General features: G+C 42.2%; 1 protein-coding gene across 1 annotated transcript in view; it reads left to right on the top strand.

Annotated features, from left to right (window-relative positions):
• LOC139759137 (tubulin beta-4B chain-like) overlaps positions 1-15,447 on the top strand; it is a 176,182-nt gene that overhangs the window by 67,952 nt on the left and 92,783 nt on the right. The gene's annotated exons all lie outside the window — the stretch shown is intronic.

The raw sequence follows: 15,447 nt of genomic DNA, 5'->3' as shown, positions 1-15,447 counted from the left end.
TTCGTTATTTCCCGCGTTTGCAAGGTAGCGTTAAGAACAGAGGACTGGGCCTCAGAGGGAAAATCCCCACCTGGCCCCCCTCTCCGTTCCTTCCTTTGGAAAATAAAAAAAAACGAGGGGGGAGGATTTCCAGCCACCCGCTCCCAATACATATATATATATATATATATATATATATATATATATTTTTTTTTTTTTTATACTATTCGCTATTTCCCGCGATAGCGAGGTAGCGTTAAGAACAGAGGACTGGGCCTTTGAGGGAATATCCTCACCTGGACCTCTTCTCTGTTCCTTCTTTTGGAAAATTAAAAAAAGAAAAAAAAAAAAAACGAGAGGGGAGGATTTCCAGCCCCCCGCTCCCTTCCCTTTTAGTCGCCTTCTACGACACGCAGGGAATACGTGGGAAGTATTCTTTCTCCCCTATCCCCAGGGATAATATATATATATATATATATATATATATATATATATATATATATATATATATATATATATATATATGTGTGTGTGTGTGTGTGTCGGAGGTGGAGGGAACGAGGAGAAGAGGGGGACCAAATTGGAGGTGGAAAGATGGAGTGAAAAAGATTTTGTGTGATCGGGGCCTGAACATGCAGGAGGGTGAAAGGAGGGCAAGGAATAGAGTGAATTGGAGCGATGTGGTATACCGGGGTTGACGTGCTGTCAATGGATTGAATCAAGGCATGTGAAGCGTCTGGGGTAAACCATGGAAAGCTGTGTAGGTATGTATATTTGCGTGTGTGGACGTATGTATATACATGTGTATGGGGGTGGGTTGGGCCATTTCTTTCGTCTGTTTCCTTGCGCTACCTCGCAAACGCGGGAGACAGCGACAAAGCAAAAAAAAAAAATATATATATATATATATATATGGAAGCGGAAGTGGATCATAGGGTGGGGGAGGGGGCGAAAATTTTGGGAGCCTTGAAAAATGTGTGGAAGTCGAGAACATTATCTCGGAAAGCAAAAATGGGTATGTTTGAAGGAATAGTGGTTCCAACAATGTTGTATGGTTGCGAGGCGTGGGCTATGGATAGAGTTGTGCGCAGGAGGATGGATGTGCTGGAAATGAGATGTTTGAGGACAATGTGTGGTGTGAGGTGGTTTGATCGAGTAAGTAACGTAAGGGTAAGAGAGATGTGTGGAAATAAAAAGAGCGTGGTTGAGAGAGCAGAAGAGGGTGTTTGAAATGGTTTGGGCACATGGAGAGAATGAGTGAGGAAAGATTGACCAAGAGGATATATGTGTCGGAGGTGGAGGGAACGAGGAGAAGAGGGAGACCAAATTGGAGGTGGAAAGATGGAGTGAAAAAGATTTTGTGTGATCGGGGCCTGAACATGCAGGAGGGTGAAAGGAGGGCAAGGAATAGAGTGAATTGGAGCGATGTGGTATACAGGGGTTGACGTGCTGTCAGTGGAGTGAATCAAGGCATGTGAAGCGTCTGGGGTAAACCATGGGAAGCTGTGTAGGTATGTATATTTGCGTGTGTGGACGTGTGTATGTACATGTGTATGGGGGGGGGGGCCATTTCTTTCGTCTGTTTCCTTGCGCTACCTCGCAAACGCGGGAGACAGCGACAAAGTATAAAAAAAAAAAAAAAAAAATATATATATATATATATATATATATATATATATATATATATATATATATATATATATATATATATATATATATGTTTTGGTCGAGGTGGTGTGCGAAGTGAGAGGGTCAGGGAGAATGATTTGGTAAACTGTGAAGAGGTAGGTAGTGAGAGCTTTGCGGAAGATGGAAATCGGCAAGGCGGCGGGTTTGGATGGTATTGCAGTGGAATTTATTGAAAATGGGGTGACTGTTGTTGACTGGTTGGTGAGGGTATTCACTGTATGTATGGTTCATGGTGAAGTGCCTGAGGATTGGCGGAATGCATGCATAGTACCATTGTACAAAGGCAAAGGGGATAAAGGTGAGTGTTCAATTTACAGAAGTATGTTTGTTGAGTATTCCTGGGAAATTGTATGGGAGGGTATTGATTGAGAGAGTGAAGGTATGTACAGGGCATCAGACTGGGGAAGAGCAGTGTGGTCTCAGAAGTGGTAGAGGATGTTTGGATCAGGTGTTTGCTTTGAAGAATATGTGTGAGAAATACTTAGAGCAACAAATGGATCTGGAGAAGGCATATGATAGAGTTGATGGAGATGCTCTGTGGAAGGTATTAAGAGTATATGGTGTGGGAGGCAAGTTGCTAGAAGCAGTGAAAAGTTTTTATCAAGGATGTAAGTCATGTGTACGAGTAGGAAGAGAGGAAAGTGATTGGTTCCCAGTGAATGTTGGTTTGGGGCAGGGGTGCGTGGTCTCCATGGTTGTGTAATTTGTTTATGGATGGGGTTGTTAGGGAGGTGAATGCAAGAGCTTTGGAGAGAGGGGCAAGTATGCAGTCTGTTGTGGATGAGAGAGCTTGGGAAGTGAGTCAGTCATTGTTCGTTGATGATACAACGCTGGTGGGTGATTCGGGTGAGAAACTGCAGAAGCTGGTGACTGAGTTTGGTAAAGTATGTGAAAGAAGAAAGCTGAAAGTGAATGTGAATAAGAGCAAGGTTATTAGGTCTGTACAGTAGGGTTGAGGAACAAGTCAATTGGGAGGTAAGTTTGAATGGAGAAAAACTAGAGGACGTGAAGTGTTTTAGGTATCTGGGAGTGGATTTGGCAGTGGATGGAACCATGGAAGCGGAAGTGAGTCACAGGGTGGGGGAGGGGCGAAGGTTCTGGGAGCGTTGAAGAATGTGTGGAAGGAGAGAACATTGTCTCGGAGAGCAAAAATGGGTATGTTTGAAGGAACAGTGGTTCCAACAATGTTATATTGTTGCGAGGCGTGGGCTATAGATAGGGTGCGGAGGAGGGTGGATGTGTTGGAAATGAGATGTTTGAAGACAATTTGTAGTGTGAGGTGGTTTGATCGAATAAGTGATGAAAGGGTAAGAGAGATGTGTGGTAATAAAAAGAGTGTGGTTGAGAGAGCACAAGAGGATGTATTGAAGTGGTTTGGTAACATTGAGAGAATGAGTGAGGAAAGATTGACAGAGGATATATGTGTCAGAGGTGGAGGGAACGAGAAGTGGGAGACCAAATTGGAGGTGGAATGATGGAGTGAAAAAGATTTTGAGTGATCGGGGCGCGAAAATGCAGGAGGGTGAAAAACGTGCAAGGAATAGAGTATATTGGAACGATGTGGTATACTGGGGTCGACGTGCTGCCGGTGGATTGAACCAGGGCATGTGAAGCGTCTGGGGTAAACTATGGAATGTTTTGTGGGGCCTGGATGTGGAAAGGGAGCTGTGGTTTTGGTGCATTATACATGACAGCTAGAGGATGAGTGTGAACGAATTTGGCCTTCGTTGTCTTTTTCTAGAGCTACCTCGCGCGCTTGCAGGGGAGGGGGGTGTCATTCCATGTGTGGCGAGGTGGCGACGGGAATGAATATAGGCAGCAAGTATGAATTATGTACATGTGTATATATATATATATAAGCAGGGGTAAGCATTTTATTTTTACTTTGGGACTGGTGGTTATTTATGAAGTGGTCTAGTTCTGTAGCAATGAGCTGAATGTTTAATATATTGACGTAGAATTGTACTATGAGATATTTTGTTTTGTGCAGGTGCTAAGAGGTTGCGAGGCAGCCAGTGATTATTATGTGTGCTGTTTCGCAAAGTCTGTAGCTATTATATTTGTTCTGAACAGTGTGGGTGACCAGGCATCTTTAAGGATGGAATGGATATGTGTTTGCAGAGGATACTGAGGGATCCTTTTTCTTGTCTAAGTCTGGTATCTAGGTATGTTCTGAGGGTATTATATTTATTTGTTGCTTTTTTGGTGGTTTGTAGTATGAAGAATGAATGTTATGTGTCTATATGTAAGGCCCAGAACAGCTGGAACTTTGTTGAGTGGGAACAACTGTCCATTAAAGTGACTAGAGGGTAAGGGTTGAATTTGTAAAGGTTGGAGGTTGTGTAAGGTCTGTTTGTAGTGTGGCAGTGGGTAAACGAAGTATGAAATATTTGTATGTTTCCTGGTGCTACCTAGCTGACGCAGGAAACGGCTATCAAGTATAATAGAATATACATATATATATATATATATATATATATATATTCCCTGGGGATAGGGGAGAAAGAATACTTCCCACGTATTCCCTGCGTGTCGTAGAAGGCGACTAAAAGGGAAGGGAGCGGGGGGCTGGAAATCCTCCCCTCTCACTCTTTTTTTGTTTTCCAAATTAAGGAACAGAGAAGGGGGCTGGATGAGGATGTTTCCTCAGAGGCCCAGTCCTCTGTTCCTAACGCTACCTCGCTGACGCGGGAAATGGCGAATAGTATGAAAGAAAAAGTAATATATATATATATATATATATATATATATATATATATATATATATATATATATATATATATATCTGTGTATGTATGTATATGTATACGTTGAAATGTATAGGTATGTATATGTGCGTGTTTGGACGTGTATGTATATACATGTGTATGTGGGTGGGTTGGGTTATTCTTTCGTCTTGTTTCCTTGCGCTACCTCGCTAACGCGGGAGACAGCGACAAAGTATAATAGATTATATATATATATATATATATATATATATATATATATATATATATATATATATATATATATATATATATATATGCGTGTCGTAGAAGGCGACTAAAAGGGAAGGGAGCAGGGGGCTGGAAATCCTCCCCTCTCTTTTTTTTTTTTTTAATTTTCCAAAAGAAGGAACAGAGAAGAGGTCCAGGTGAGGATATTCCCTCAAAGGCCCAGTCCTCTGTTCTTAACGCTACCTCGCTATCGCGGGAAATAGCGAATAGTATGAAAAAAAAAAAAAAAATATATATATATATATATATATATATATATATATATATATATATATATCTTTTTTCTTTTCTTTCAAACTATTCGCCATTTCCCGCATTAGCGAGGTAGCGTTAAGAACAGAGGACTGGGCCTTTGAGGGAATACCCTCACCTGGCCCAATTCTCTGTTCCTTCTTTTGGAAAATTGAAAAAAAAAAAAAAAACGAGAGGGGAGGATTTCCAGCCCCCCGCTCCCTCCCCTTTTAGTCGCCTTCTACGACACGCAGGGAATACGTGGGAAGTATTCTTAATCCCCTATCCCCAGGGATAATATATATATATATATATATATATATATATATATATATATATATATATATATATATCTTTTCTGCGACACCTACTCACACAATGTTATGCATAGATATATAGTGGAATGATCAGCAGTATTGCCGTAACGTTTGCTTAGTAACGGTGTTACCGAGGGCATGAATCAGACCTTTATTATTTGCATCTTCCAGCACCAGTTAATGACATAATGACCGTCAGTGTTGTGGTGGTGACGGTGTATGATGTGATAGTTTGAGTCTGTCTTGGTCTGTGTGCTGCGTGTCCGGACCCGGCACTACGGCTTCCGTATATACTTTGAGTTTGGCGGGTGTCGTGCTGGGGAGGGAGCTGTTGTGGGGCCGGGTTGGGGTGGGGTCTGGTGAGGTGATTTGTGGGGCAGCAGACAGGACGGGACGGAGTCTGATGTGGTCATATTTTGTTCATGGACGGCAGAGCCGGTCTGGTGTGGTGGTATCGGGGCAACATACAGGCCGGGGCGGGGTCTTTTGAGGCAGTGTCTGGAAAGCAGATGGGGCGAGTTGGAGTCAGTTGGGGCAGTATCGGGGAAGCAGACGGGGCGGGGCGCGCTGGCTGGCACAGGGGCGACGTTATTCTTGGCCTCACGTGAGGTATGGGTGTGTATCCACCCCTTGGGTTGCCCTCATCCACAACATGTATGGAAGACCTCCCGTCATCACTGGTGGATGACTTACTCACCATGGCTGGACGACCTGCTTTCTTTCCCATAAACATAATCCACGACAGTACTACACATTCTCCACGGTATATGCTGCTGCTTCTCAGCTCTATCCTACCAGCAGTTGAGCCGGAGGGAGAGGTGCCTTCTACTTTACTATAATGTTTCTACCACAAACGAGATTATGAATACATATAACCTTGTCATGGATCGTCAGCCTTTACTTTCAGTTTATTCCCTTCAGAGTAATGACTGGTTGTCTGGATGACTTAGTTTGGGAATCAGTCCTTATACAACACAGTACATCATTTGTATGTCTGCTTATGATCAACAAAATGTTTAGGGTAAAAGTTTTTCTCAGTATCCAAAAACCAGTTGTTAATTATCATCTCAAGCATAAACTATTTATTAACTGCATTATCTCAAACATAAACCAGTTACTAACTTATCATCTCAAAAACAAACCATTTATTAACTGCACAGCTCAAACACAACCCAGTTATAAACTATCATCTCAAGCATAGCCCAGTTATTAACTGCATCATCTCAAACATAACACAGTTATTTTCTGTATCATCTCAGGCATAAAGCTTCTCAGATCAAGACAGTAATCACAGTCAGTATATGGAATTATCATTTTGTAGACACGGGTTATATTTAACATAATGGTTACAGTCAACACAGTGGTTATAGCTGACGTAATGGTTGTATCTAACGCAGTGGTTACATCTAACATTGTGATCTTATCCAACAGTGGATATACCTAACATTTTGGTTCTATATCCAACGTTGCTATTATATATCTAACAGTGGTTATATCTAACGTTGTGATTGTCTAACAGTTAATCTGCTCATGAGGCTCAAGTGAGTTTTGAGGAATAAATAATATCAGGAGTTGTTTAACTAAAGTGTAAAACTATCTGGAGGAGAAGGTCCACCCAAGTACACCACATCGTTCTAGCTCACTCTATTCCGTGCGCGCCTTTCACCTTCCTGTGTTCAGGCCCCGATCGCTCAAAATCTTTTTCACGTCATCCTTCCACCTCCAATTTGTTCTTTCCGTTCTCCTTGTTCCCTTCACCTCTGACACATGTATCCGCTTTGTCAATCTTTCTCACTCATTCTCTCCATATGCCCAAACCGTTTCATTACTTACCCTTTCATTACTTACTTATTCAAACCACTTCACGTCACATATTGTCCTGAAGCATTTCATTTCCAACAAACCAACCCTCCTTCGCGCAATCGTATCTGTGACTCATGTTTCACACCTTTATAATAATGATGGGGCAATTACACCTTCAAGCATACCCATTTTTACTCTCCCAGATAACGATCTGTCTCAGAACCTTTGCCCCCTCACCATGAGTCACTTCCGCTTTCATGGTTCCATTCGCTGCCATGTCCACTACCAGGTATCTAAAACACTTCAATTCCTCCAGTTTTCCTCATTCGCACTCACATCCCAACTAACTTGTTCCTTAACCCTGCTAAAGCTGATAACCTTGCTTTTGTTAGCATTCTCAAATTCCTCCTTTCACACACTTCAAAACTCAGTCACCAACTTCTGCAGTTTCTCATTCGAATCCTCCACCAGTGCTGTATCATTAGGAGACAACAACTGACTCACTTCCCAGGCCCTTTCATTCCCTACAGACTGCATACTCGCCCCTCTCTCCAAGACTCGCATTTACCTCCCTCAACACCCTATCTATAAACAAATTATACAACCATGGTGACATCACACACCCCTGCCGCTTGCCAACCTTCTCTTGGAATCATTCACTCTACTCTCTTCCTACTCGTACACATGCCTTACAGCCTTAATAAAAACTTCTTACTGCTTCTATCAGCTTTCCTCCCACAGCGTATATTCTTCAGATCTTCCACAAAGCATCTCTATCAACGGCGACATAAACACTAAATTCCTGTAGCAAGCCGCATGGGAGACCATCCCATTCAGCGTAATCTTTTGAACGAGTTGAAATGGGATTCCAAAATTCTTACGACACAGTTCAATGTTCCTAGCTCGTGTGTGACCCAGGTCCTGCAGGTTCTTACTTACCTCCACTTTGAAAAAATTCAAACGTTCCATATAATTATTACTCAGTTCTTCAAAAGACTGAGTCGTAGTTTGATATCAGAATTCAAAGAAAAGTTAAAAGGTCTTTTATCTGATCACGTTAAACAAGAGGAAAAGATTATTGTCGAACTTCCAAAATGGAAATAATTCTGGAGTTCGGTTCAGTCTTGTTGACCAGGGCTGAGATGGCTTCCCGAGACCGTGTAACCGAAATAGTTATCCTGAAACAAAACCGTGTGAGACTCTGCCTCCCAACACCTCTACCTCCACCACCACCAACACCTCTACCTCCACCACCACCAACACCTCTACCTCCACCACCACCAACACCTCTACCTCCACCACCACCAACACCTTTACCTCCTCCACCACCAACACCTCTACCTCCACCACCACCAACACCTCTACTTCCACCATCATCACCACTACCACTAGCACTAAAGAATTTCTTTGTAATATCAGAGTTTTGGTCTGGAAAAAGATTCTCGAAGGTCTTGAACACAAACATTTTTGTAAATCTTTCTTAACGTTTATTGAAGATGTTTCCTTGCCTGTTAAGCTGACAGTTCCTGCAACTTTGTGTGTGTTTATGAAAACGCTCACTCCCAACTGTTGCCTGGCCGATCAACTCATTTCAGCCATCTTGTTTGGTGAAACAAGCTAGACTTAAAACCTACAGATGGGTAATGATTAGTTGGGAGAAAATATAAAACTTAGTGAAATATGCTTTAAGAATAAACAAGAGAAATTAATGTAGTCACCCAGGAATCAATGCTTGAACCCTCTATTCATATGGTGACCTTGTGGATAATTCATAACCACCTGAAGTAACTTAGAATCAAACTGCTTTGGAATAGTAAAACATATGGCAAGTTAAAGAAAGTACGATCTTATTGTTAAGACTTCTGTTAACGCTTGTTGAAAATCAGAAGACTTCCCACCGTGGAGAAGGTACAGAAAGAGTTTGAGGACCTGGTACGCCAAACTCCCTCTGGACTGAGTACCATCAAATATATGACAAGTGTTCTTCACCGGGTACCGGGACATATAAACCTCCCTGATGCAGAGTTAAGTGGTAGCCTCCTACAGTTAGAGCCAGTTTTCTTTCATGAATCAGCGGACCTGAACTTTCCTTGGAGGTGGGCTCTCAGATCTAATGTAAGGACCATTTGACCTCCAGACGAATGCTCTTACCAGTGAGCTACACTCAAACATATGGATCTAACCAAGACGATCCCGATGAGACCGAGACCATCCTTTTTCCTCTCTGAACGATCCAGAACAAATAATAACTCGCAACACAAGTGCCCGACCGGTACGACCACTCTTCCAACACTCGCAACCTCTTTTTTACTTCTGAACTCTCCCACTATTTCCGTCCCCTCGGGGTCCTCCAAGTACATTCTTATTTATATCACTTCTGATTAGGCACACCCATCCTCTACCCTCCTTCTCTCTCGAAACGTTAACTCTTGTCACTTTGGGAAAGCTCATTGGTCATTTTTGCAGAGCTGAGATGGAGTCCTACGTCTCTTATCCTGCGGGATCTTTCTCTTCCCATTCATAATTTGATCGCTTATTTGACTTCTACTGACATATTTACTGGTCTTTAGCCAAAAGCATTTCCAGTAACATTTGTAATTCAATCTTCCCTCTTACCTGATAAGCTGTTCTTTTTGGTACCTGACGTTCTTTTAGTTCAGCTTCGGATGTTTTTTTCTCTAATCACCCCCCGGTAATCCCTTACTACGGAAGCTATGCCGCCTCCTACACTTTTCTCACCAGAGTCTTCGGGGAACGTTTTAAGCTCCAAGTGGACAACGCATAGATCCCAGATGACATACCTTCTCGGGTCCTAGTGTGCCTCCGACTTTGCAGCACAAAATTTTGCTCGCCTATTTCGCCTGTCTTCAAACCCAGACTTTCCACTCTTCTTGGAAGCTTGCTTAAGGGCAGTTTATTTCTGAGAAACAAGATGGCTATAACCCATCCAGCTATCGCTCCATTGCTTTTACTTCCGCTGTTTTCAAAGTCTAAGACTCCATTACTTCCCGCTTCTCAGACAGAATCTCTTTACCGTCTTTCTGATCATTGATACGGCTTCCATAGCAGACGGTTTACCTATGATATTTTCGCCTGCGTAGCTTAACTGTGGTTCATCTTCTCTCATGGATATTGTTGAGTTTTCTTATGACCCTCAACATCTCCAGAGCATTTGACGGGATGTGACACAGGTCTCCACGTTGTAATTTTTCTTTCTCTAGTGTGTGTGTGTGTGTGTGTGTGTGTGTGTGTGTGTGTTGGTGTGTCTATGTTCCGTGATGTATAGTTTCTATTCCTGCCGTTCCATTACAGTAGTCGTTGATGGTGCGACATCGCCCAATGGTGTCCCATAGGGTTATGTCATATCGCCTACTATCTTTCTCGTCTCCATAACTGATCTTTTGCCGTCAATTTATGCACACTTCAACTCACTTTCCCTCCCCTCCTCCCTTTATTACTCCCATCTCATTTTGGACTTGTGAACATTTCTAAATACAATAATGCTAAAACGCAATAGCTCCCTACTTCTCTTTTGAAAAGTCACTCGTTTCCCTTTTTTCAATTTTTAAAACAATGGAGAATAACCCTGTAAGAAGAAAACCTGCTTGCCTCAACCTCATCCTGCACGCTCACATAATCTGTTTTGCAACAGCTGGGAATGTTTGTTGGAACCGCTATTATTGTTCTTGTGAGCAGATAATTCATATCTACATGAGGTATAATTGCCTTAACATGGACTACTGCTCACGTGTCTGGGATACCTCTTCGTCCGCCTCTCTGTTAGCAGTAGTGGAATAAATGGCCTTATATCCAGGTATCTCCTCCCTCCAACAAGCCCTTTCTGTACGCCACGATATTGTTGTCTTCTTAATGTTCTACAGATATCATTTTACAGCTGCTCTTATGAGATGTCTGTATGTATCTCTCATACCAAGGCTTAGAGCCGAGGCGCACGTTTGGTTACTGCTTCCCACCGTTTCTGTGTAAAGACTGGCTGCTTAAGGATTGACCGTTTGTGGAATTCTCTTCCCCACCTTATCTTTTTATTTTCCTGTGACACTGCTGCCTTTGAGAGTTAGTTCTACAAACGCCTATGGAGTCCTAATTGATTTTTGTATTCTCTTTCTCTGTCTCTTCTTTCCTTTCATCCGAGATGGCTTTGATTAAAGCATGTTTCGCCAGTCTTTTTATTGTGAGTGACAAAGCATGTTTTGCCAGTCACACCGAAACATCAAAATGGTTGAAACCCATAAAATTCACACTAGAAACAACATGATCCATAAAAGCGTTAATCAGTTGCTTCAGAAACTATGGCCTATACTTTGGCCCCAAGAGGGAAAATACAGTTGAACTGCCTTATATCTGTTTCCCAACATGTGCTAGAACACCCCTAGAACTAGGCTAACGTACCAAAGGTAGATTTTCTAATAGCTAGACAAAGCCCCTTTTTCTATTAGATACTGCAGGATAACTTGAAAGATGGTATTACATATCTTTACCATCAAAGCAACGGTTATTTGTATAACAAAACGATCAGAGACAATGTTTCATGATCAGCCACAAGGACGGTTCTGTCTAAATCCCGATTTCCTGACTAGACATCCTGATATCACAGTCATGTAAGATGTTAACACCAGGTCAGAAACTTAAGTTAGGGTTTTTGTACTGTACATTGAGTATAACCTTACTTAGTGAAAAGTAAAGCATTGTAATAGGGAACACCACTCGAATTGAATGAGCTCTGATCTGGATAACTACTTTTGCAAGCTAACAAACATAACTAAGCGATATAGCTAGGAATAATATTCTTTTGTTGACTTTCCCATGATTAACCAATCTTTACAACTGATCATATGGATCGACATAAGCCTGATTAATGGGAATAAAATCAACCTAACAAAAACTTTGACGTGTGGGTAACCCGAGAGACATCAGTCCAAATCATCATACATCCATGGTACTTGTTTATAACAAAACCTAACTTGCTTTGTGTCCATATGTTTAGTTATATACACTGATGGTCGAATGTATGTAGTCTTGCCGCACTATGACATGTGTTGTATAAAGAAAACTTACAAACTGACCAATCTGGGACATACGAGGAGCAGGGTGACCACAGTCCCTCACCGATGAAAATTATGCAGTCGAGTACTTGCATGTGGCTGAGTAATAATGATCAGCCCCACCTACAGTCTTGCGGGTCCACACATTTCTGACTTTCTGTGTTTTTGTACAGGGTGAGCAAAAATCACTGTGCATCTACTGTAGACGACGAGTACGTAATGACAACATCAAATGTTTGATGTAGCAGCCACGTTCCTGTAGACACGCATCTACAATCTACATGTCTTATCCTGTTTTCAAAGACGCGATGGTGATGGCCACCTTCGGTTCAGGGGGTGTGACCATGGTTACCAAATGTCCTTTGTAATTATTCTGTGGCAGAACACATCGCGCACTAGCTTCATAGAGCCACAAGCTGTGTGCAGTAGCACCGTCCTGTTGGGAGTAGCCGCGGGCGTTTTCATCCACGTTTAGATATCCAATAAAGGGGTAAATAATCAGTTCACAATAACGTTCCGAGTTGATCGTGTCACCGAAGAACTTGGGTTCGGTTATCCAATATCGTGATATGGCGCACCACGCACCAACCTTATAATCATGTACTGGTGTTTCCTTAATCTTATGCGCATTGGTCGCCGACCAAACACGGCTCTTTTGGGTATTGATGTAACCGGATAAATGAAATCACACCTTATCGGTAAAGGAAGTGACGTCCAAAATATCCTCTTCACTTGCATAAAAAAGTCTAAACCATCGTTTATATTCAGCACGCTTGACGATGTCCCATTCTTTCAGTTCATATACTGATATTCTTTTGTAGGGATGCAGGTGCTGCTTCTACAGTACTCTACTTTTGCTGCTCTACGAGAAGCTTGTCTTTATTTGTTCATTTTTGTATAATTTTTTTACGTTAGAGGCTCCGGTCACAAACAACAGTCTACATCAGGGACGGGCCTTAATTGAAATATATTGAAGTTCATGAAAAAGGAAAAGGAAGAGACAAGGAGGGGAAAGTATTTGCATATTCTACAGGTGGTTTGAAACCTGCCTTGTAAAATGTGCCAGGTCATAGTTACTGAGAAAGACATGAGGAAAAGAAACAGTTATCAAAACGGCCCACCTTTGAGCTGCCAACGGGCACTTGGTAATCATGTGACGCAGCAGCTTGCCGAGTATTGCGTGGTCTGGCTAGAGGTGGGGAAACACTATCAGCCCGTTCTCCGGAGCAAAAACCAAGGTGATATCTATAGAAGAGGGAAAGTTAACCAACATTGCGGCGCAGGTTTTCAAGTTAGCCTGGGAGAGTTTGTATGTCGGACCACTTTGGACTCAACTCTGTCAATTAAGAATGCAGAGCTAGAACCAACCCAAAGGTGAGAGCAGTGCTCCATACAGAGATGGATCAATCTTTTGTATAAACGGAGCAACTGTTCGAAAGATAAGAAATTTCACTAACTAAACAGGACTCCCACTTTCTTAGAGGCAGACTTATCTATACCTGTAATGTTGGGTTTCCAAGAAAGAGTGGATGTAACAGTAGCACCAAGTATGTTCACTCAATCAAGAGGTGGAATTGCAGATCCGTGAAAGAACAGAGAAATATTGTGAGGACTTTATGACAGAGAGATGGATAGAGGCTGAGTCTTGGAGGCATTAAACTTAACTAGATTTCGTCTACCCCACTGACATATTCCTGTCTGAGTTTATTGAAGAAGTTACGTCGTACTGAGATGTTGGTCGAGTGAGAAAGGAGCAGATCTGAAGAATGTGGAGGAATGCAATGTTGAGTCATTAGCTGATGAGTGCATTTGGTTATTTGTTAAAAGAAAAAAGAAAACCGTTGATGAGAAAAAGTGTAGGAGACAGTAAAGAACCTTGAGGGACACTTCTGTTGATAGAGAAATGGGGAAAAGGCTGATCCGTCAACAACCACAGATAGATCAGCCATAGATGAAGCTGGATATGAGAGGGGCAAAATGAGGGAGGGAAGTCAAAAGAGGGAAGCCTGTAGATGAGATCCTGATGCCACACTCCGTCAAAAGCCTTAGATATGTCAAGGGCAACTACTCATGACTTCCCAAAATCTTTCAGGGATGATGACCAGACATTAGTAAGGTAGGAAAGAATATCACCAGTAGATCTCGCCTTACGGAAGCCATACTGGTGATCAGAGAGATGACTTCGAGTTTCAAGTTGTCTAACGATACGGTGGTTGAGGAGGGATTCAAAGACTTTGGGAATGGTAGATATTAGAGCAATAGGAGGATAGTTAATGGTCAGAATGCTCTTAGTGATGGGATGTATCAATGCTTGCTTCCAAGAAGAAGGGAAAGTTCTGGTTTTTAAATAGAAACGGAACAGACGAGCAAGCACAGGTGCAAGTTCAGAGGCACCCTGTTTCAGTACACGGGATGGATACCATCGGGACCACAAGCCTTGATTGTTTGCACAAAAAGAAGCGCTTTTCGGACAGTCCAAAAAAACATTACGGGAAGAGACATAGGATTGGTAAGAGGAGCATCAGGGGGTGAAGGAATGTTAGTCATATAAGGTGGAGTTAGAGGAGAAACGGGAACCAAGGAGAGTTGTTTTGTCTACCGGAGAGACAGCTACAGTACCGTCAGAGAGGGAAAGTGAAGGAAAGGTAGAAGTTGTAAGAGATGCCCTTAGCTAAAACCCAATAAGACCTATCAGTGGATGATGAGGAGAGGTTTTCCCACTTCCTTTGAATAAAGAAACGCTTTGCCTTATGGATAACGAGCTTGTGATGTCCAAGATGTTGTGCGTTGATCAGCTTCTGGTCATGAATCACCTTTACACGGTGTGTGAAAGAAGAAAGCTAAGGTGTAATGACTGTCCAAGTAGGCAAGGAAAATAGAAAGGAGGGAGAATGAAATGGTAAATTTTGCAATACCACGTAGTGACCTTGAATACATCTTAGTAAGGGTACCGGTAGCGACTTGTTGGAACAGATAGGAGAAAGTAAGTGTTTGGGTTTAGTACTATGCAAACGTGGGAACTAGTGTGAGGAATAGGGGTAAGAGTTTTCTAAGGGAGGAATGTGACGGAGAGACAGCCACAATCTGCCAACCTTGATCTACAGGTGAATAACAAGGTTGTGTAATAGAAACATTTATATGATCCAGGTTGGTGAAGTAGGCTGTTTGAAGGGCGTTTGTGATGTGATAACTAGATGTAAATATTGGTGAAATATAGAGATGTGGGATGTTGGAGAGATGGGGACATGAGTGAGGTGTTATTATGGGGTTAGGATATTATTGTAGTGGAAGAGGAGCGTCATCAGTTGATAGGAAAAATATGAAAAAGTGAAGTAGAAGGAAACTGAGTGAGGGGAAGGTATATGGTAT

Source organism: Panulirus ornatus, chromosome 2 (genome assembly GCF_036320965.1).
Source record: "Panulirus ornatus isolate Po-2019 chromosome 2, ASM3632096v1, whole genome shotgun sequence".
NCBI classification, from domain to species: Eukaryota; Metazoa; Arthropoda; class Malacostraca; order Decapoda; family Palinuridae; genus Panulirus; species Panulirus ornatus.
This window is presented reverse-complemented; position numbering and strand designations above follow the sequence as displayed.